Here is a 6,526-nt window from a genome sequence, read left to right on the forward strand (position 1 = left end):
TCACTAGAATTCAAAGCAGAGTTCAAAATTTCACAATAATTTCATGATTTATTTGGATCAAAAACATTCTTATGTTTTTTCTTACGGTCAATTCTATATCACTTTTTACTTCTTCAATCTGCATCAGATGGGTTTGTCTCCTCTGGAATAAGAGAATTCCAACTAATCAAATCTCCAAACTTATTTCTCAATATTACTCAACACAAGAATAAGAGGGGGTATAAGAGTCATCAATTTGTATCACAACAAATTTATAAGAACCATCAGCATTTGAAATGGCCCAACCTGGATAAGGTTTCTCCCATCTTATTTTTCGTTTTTTTTATAACCTTCAAATGGTTGAAGATCCGAGTAAGTTGCTTCCACCAATTTAATCTCGTCAACCAATCCAAAGTTAAACACAATTTCAAAATATAAACAGAAGTAAATTCTTACTGATGATCTTCAATCAAGTTTTTCAACCGACCATTCTTAGAAAAATTCTTGAAGAAAAACTCTATTCAATGTATCTTTAAATTGTACCAATTCCCTTGAGCTCAAAGAATAACTCATGTGCCTCTGTAAAAGAATTTTTATCTCTCCTAAATTTCCTTCATTCATCAGATCAAGAGATATTTCATTTGCTCTCATTATAACTCTTCATGTTAATTCTCATAATAACAAAATTCAATGCTATCAATGAAAAACGTTACTATAGATAAGTTTTACTAGCAATAGATAGTTAAAGTTACCAAATATACAGGTTTGCATACTAACTGCATACTCTATAAGTTAAAGGGAAAAAATAACATTGGAATGCATACGGATTAGAAGAACCAACAATTTCTTATGTTCTCCAGACTCTCTCATTAGCACTCCTAATCTTAAAGAAGTGCCTTGTCACAATTTTTAATCAATCTTTCCATATGCAACCTTTCCTAAAGCATCATTTTGTATGATCTTTGAGAGTTGCGGGTGTAATTGAGATGACGAAAGACTTGGGTTAGCTTCTTTAACGTCCAACACATAGAGAAAATGTGCGGCTTTATTTCCCTCTGTATAAACATGTTTGACCTCGTAGTCCTCTAATTGATCTAATAGGGTTTTAATTTCTTGAATTTTAACCTTGGCCTATTGTAGAATGTTATCCATTCTACTTTCCTCTCAAGCTTTCAAAAACTCTTTATGACTTATCTCTATAACCAAGAATTTTATGTTATTGTCTAATACCACTTGTATCCCGTATTTAACTGATATAATCTTTGCGCCATATGAATCTATCACTACCATTGGATTTGCATATCCAGTAATAAACCTCCAGTATCATCTCTCAAAATCCCAGCAACGAGGGAGTCAACTTTTTCACCTCTAAATGACCAGTATGCATTTAACTTGACCTAACCAGTTTGAGGTATTACCCACTGTACTTTCAAAGTAGTCTCGTATGTTCCCAAGAAAGGTTTTATAAGATTGGCATAAAGTGATGTTTCCACCTCAACCGTAGCTAGTTCACTTACTATGGTCTGGGCTTCATCATACCAACCCAAGTTCAAACACGTACACTTTGATAATGTAAATAGTGTGAAATTACTTTCTTCATTTGACCAGTCTGTATAAACTCCTTAATTAACGGACTATAAATTGTATCTTTGAATTGTATAAGACTCTTTGGGTTTAAAGGATTGGTTTTGTAAGTTTCAATGAAGGGTTTTTTATCCCTTTTAAGTTTCCCTTCCTTATGTCATCTGTGAAAATATAGATATATGCATCGACTTTAAAGATTACTCTACTCATAAGCTATGACATTGATAACCAAGCCATAATATTTTTATCCATTTGCAGAAAAACCCTTAAGATACCCGGTACATGAGTGATCAACTCATGTTGGGCTAGAGTTAGGGGAAGGTTTTTTATTACCTTGGTATTGAACCCAAATTTCTTATTATCGGTCCACTTTGAGAAATGATCTTCAAAATAATTGGATGCTAATGTTGTCATCTTCCATTTTAAGCCCAAATCCTATTCATATATAAAAAATTTAGATATTTCGTTTTCATAAAATAAAAAAGAAAATCACTGTATAGCAATATCACTTTTACAAATTTTAACCAACCACCGTAATCCCTAACGCAACTTCTTTCCTCTTAATTTTTTTTCTCTAACCACGATTAGTGTCTAAAATTTGTGATTACATTCAGTTTCTATATTTAATAAAAAAACAAAGAGTAGATTTAAAACAACTTAAATAATACAAAGGTCGGGATCCTGAGAAAATTATGTTAACAAAACATTTCAACAAACATTAATGTATGTTGTATCAAACTATATCATATGGCTGTGAATACAAGTAATACTGCAACCAAATCTACCCAAACATTTATAGGATTAATCCAAGCGAGCAACCAGATATTTTGTCATCTAAGAAAAAAAGATATTTAGTAATATCATAATATCTTAGAGCATCAATTGAGGATGCCAATTACACTACTGTAGAAAATATCTACATTCCTTCATTTGATTTCTTAATCACAATGGATATGAAAAAAAACAGTATCAAGCAGTCTTCCAAAGAGATATTTTTTAACTTCTTGTTCTGTTGAATAATAATTTTCAAGACCAGATGAGAAGCACTTGCTGAAATATTAATAAGATGGAATACATATAATACAACTAAGTTACTGGCTTGCAGTATAGTAGATTGGAGACAAAAGTATGAAAATGATGAGAATATGGTACATTCAAATGGGATGGGTAGTATGCGTCCTAATTCAAAGTAAGTTAGATCATTTAATTGAAACGAAGTAGTCAATTCCATGAGCCAATTAATAACTCATGCTCAGTTACCAACATACTACTTTCAAAAAAATAGGCTGGTTTTATATATAAATTATACATGATACCAGCCTATTATTTTGAAACGGATAGAGTATTTATATGACTGATAATCACCTAGCTCATAGTATCGGAGAGAAAATATTTTCCTTGTTTCCTCATGGTAATTAATCAATGTTGGGGGGGAGGGAGGGGAGGGGGTACTGATACATGTATCGTAGCAGCAATTGAGCCATGTTAAGGCTAGAGAGTTCTAGTAGATACTAGAAGTTGGTCGACAATTTCTGTTTGATCAACAAGTTTTGAGGTTTCCTAACTTAGATAGGATTCCTAGTTTAGATGAGTTTTAAACTCATAGTTTTATTTCGTTCCAGTAAGTTTACACTCCTAAAAAAGGAGGAGAATTTTAGGCTAGAAGGACAGATAAAAACGAGAGAAAGAGGGAGCAGCCATTCTTATGGTTTGTAGCAGAGTTTTTTCTTTGAAAGCAATAAAGAGAAGAACTTAATAGTAACAATCGCGTTATTTTCTTTATGTTATTATTCTTTTCTTTGTCTTCTCTTAAATCTTTTCTTCAAAGCAGTACTGCCTCTAGGTACCACTGACCGATTACATATCAAGTGGTATCAGAGCCACGTTCTGGCTTTTAGGGTTAGTTGTGGTGCATGGTCTCAACATGAAAACAGTATACGCGATCAGGAGAAGATAATGTCGTTCTACCAGACACAAGGAAACCTAGAGGAAGTACTAAAACCAAGATGGGAAGTGAAGATGATAAGAATTCTAAACTAACAGATGAGGACAAGTTTACTAAACTTGAACTTAAGATACAAGATTTAGCAGATACCTTTGCTGTGTTCATGAAGGCAAGTGCTGTCAAAACAAAACCTCACAAAAGTAAGCATGGAAAAGAAGGTACGAAGGGAGAAAGAGAAGAATTAAAGGAAGATGATGAAGAAATCTCATCTGAAGAAGAAGAAGAAGACGAAGTAATAAACAAAAATCCATATGGAGGACTGAAAATTGAATTCAAGCTTGGGATCTCTGATTATGATGGAATCATGGAAGCAGAAAAACTTGATGGATGGCTAGATAAGTTCGAAACATATTTCACAGTACACCAACTCGTTGAGTCACAAAAAACCAATTTTGCAAGTCTGAAACTATCAAACCATGCTTCAACATGGTGGAAAGCCTACAAAAAAAGATATGAAACAGAGCACATGACTTGGAAACAATTTAAGGATCTAATGAGAAAAAACTTTTACCCTGTGAGTTATTTGGACGAAATATTGTATAAGTGGAAGCATCTCCGACAACGTTATCAACAAAGTATTCAAGATTACACTACAAAATTCTACAACCAAGCTTTGAATTTGCACGTGGATATTACTAGTGATGAGACTTTCTGGAAGTAAAATGGTGGACCGTTAGATTATATAGGAAGAGATTTGAAACTTTTCAGTGTACAAGACATTAAAGATGCTATAAACAAAGCTATGGCTATTGAGCAGAAGGCTAAAGGTGCAACCGGATCAGACAACGAGAGAGTTGTTACGAGAGGAGAAGATAAGACCCAAAGAAGAATTGATACAACTAAGATTAAGTCTCCATTAGATGAACGAGAAGAAAAAGTATGTGAGCATTGCATGGAGAAAGGTCACCTCAAAGACACTTGCTGGACCCTTTATCCCTATCTTAAACCAAAGAAATTGCGTTAGTCTGAAGGACAAAGAATTTTTAAGAAGAACACTATGATAGATGAAGCTATGGATACCGAAAAAATATATTAAATAGATCAACCAGATCCAAAACTCTTGCCGATGACAAAGCTAACAGACGCATAACAGGTGAATCTACATGAAGAATTGTTCCATTTCAAGATCTAAGTTAAACAAAGCATCGTCGAGGCCATTATTGACTCTGGTAGCCAAAAAAAATTAATTTCAGAGAAACTGGTGGGGAAAATGGTGATATCAACAACTCCACGTTCAAAACCATACCCGTTGGGATGGATACAGAAGGATACTGAACTTCAGGTAACAACGCAGTGTCTATTCAAATTTGCTATCACTGATATGTTTATTGATGAAATTGTCTGTGATGTTGTTCCATTGGATGTAGCACAAGTAATTTTTGGAAATCCATATTTATGGGAACGAGATGTTGTTCTCTATCATAGGGAGCGTGCTTATTTGTTCAATAAGGATGGAAAAGAATTTCGAATTCTGGCTAGAAAAACCCATTTACCCATGAAAATGGTTACCATAAACCAAGTCAAGAGATTGATCTACGCTTGTGGTAATTTCACTTTATCAACAACCTAAAAACTCAATACCATCCCTCACTCCAGAATAAAAGTAGCACTGGTGGAGCTTACTCTCTCTCTTATTGGCCGGTGAGCGTAACCTCACACTCTCATTGGCTCTTTGAGAAACCATTCGTATTCGTCGGATGAAATTTCATTACATATGGTTCGTTGATCTGACAATGTGCGGTGTAGATTGGGTGGATTGTTGGGACACACTCGACGGACGACCCTCATTATTTAGAAAATTTGTTATATTAATTTCGTGTATTTATTGTGAAAATCCAGAAAATAAAGAAAACTACTATATTAATTTTGGACATCTATGATTAAAATAAAAAAAATTAATTCAACATATTTATGGAATAAAATAATAAGATATATATTTTTTAAATATTTTATAATTTCATGTAAAATCCAAAAAATCTAATTTATATTTTTGTGGATCATTTTTAATGTAAAAAATCTATGGATATACTATAATATAAAAAAATCTTATTTATACTGTAGATTACTGAATGCAATAATAGACAAAATATCTATTTGCCTAGACTTTCTAATAACTATAGGTAAAAAAAACCTTCAACGGTGGTTCTATTCAGCCAGCTTATCGAACCCACTGGTCAAACCCACCGCTGAAGTGGCACTGACGTGGATCGACTCTTTAAGATTTTTTGTTTTGTTTTCTTCCTCACCGATATCATTTTTGTATCGATCAAAAAAAATGAATTTTTGATTTTTAATTTTTTCGCTGATAGTTTAGGTCGAAGGAAACAGAGAATAACGTAGGAGAAGAAAGACAAAGGTCGGTTGGTTTCTTCACACCAACGCTAAACATTATCATGGCTTCCTCATCCAAAATTACAATCACATCTCCTTTAATGTAATATGTGTGATCACCAAGATTTCTACTTCCCTAATCACTTGAAGGTTCTTTCCGTGAAAGTTCATTTATTTCTCTGGTCAATCACTATATTATCAATTGACATTCTGCGAAATGATCACTGTTATGGATTGATGTTCTTAAGGATTATTCTCCTGATTGTGTACATAATTGTACGGCTTTCGCATGTACCTGAGAGTTGATATTATCCCCGAGGAGGCATATCATGTTTTAAATCTTATAACATGTCTTTTAAATTAATTTTGAGTCAAGATTTATGAACCCTAATAAAAAAACAATCTTATTAATTAAATCATGTTTGACCTTTAGTAAGGGTTTATATACAAATTTTCTAGAGAGAACTCAAGTTGTTATAGCTACTTAAGTTCTAAACATTAAAGAAGTATAAGCTTAAGACTAGATCTTCTCTCATAAGAATCGAATGCCTTATTTTGTTGGTGAAGCTTGGTATTTATAGCTCCATCGTCTCTAGGTATATCTTCGTTGTCTGTGGATCCATCGTT

Source organism: Papaver somniferum, chromosome 6 (genome assembly GCF_003573695.1).
Source record: "Papaver somniferum cultivar HN1 chromosome 6, ASM357369v1, whole genome shotgun sequence".
Lineage (NCBI taxonomy): Eukaryota > Viridiplantae > Streptophyta > Magnoliopsida > Ranunculales > Papaveraceae > Papaver > Papaver somniferum.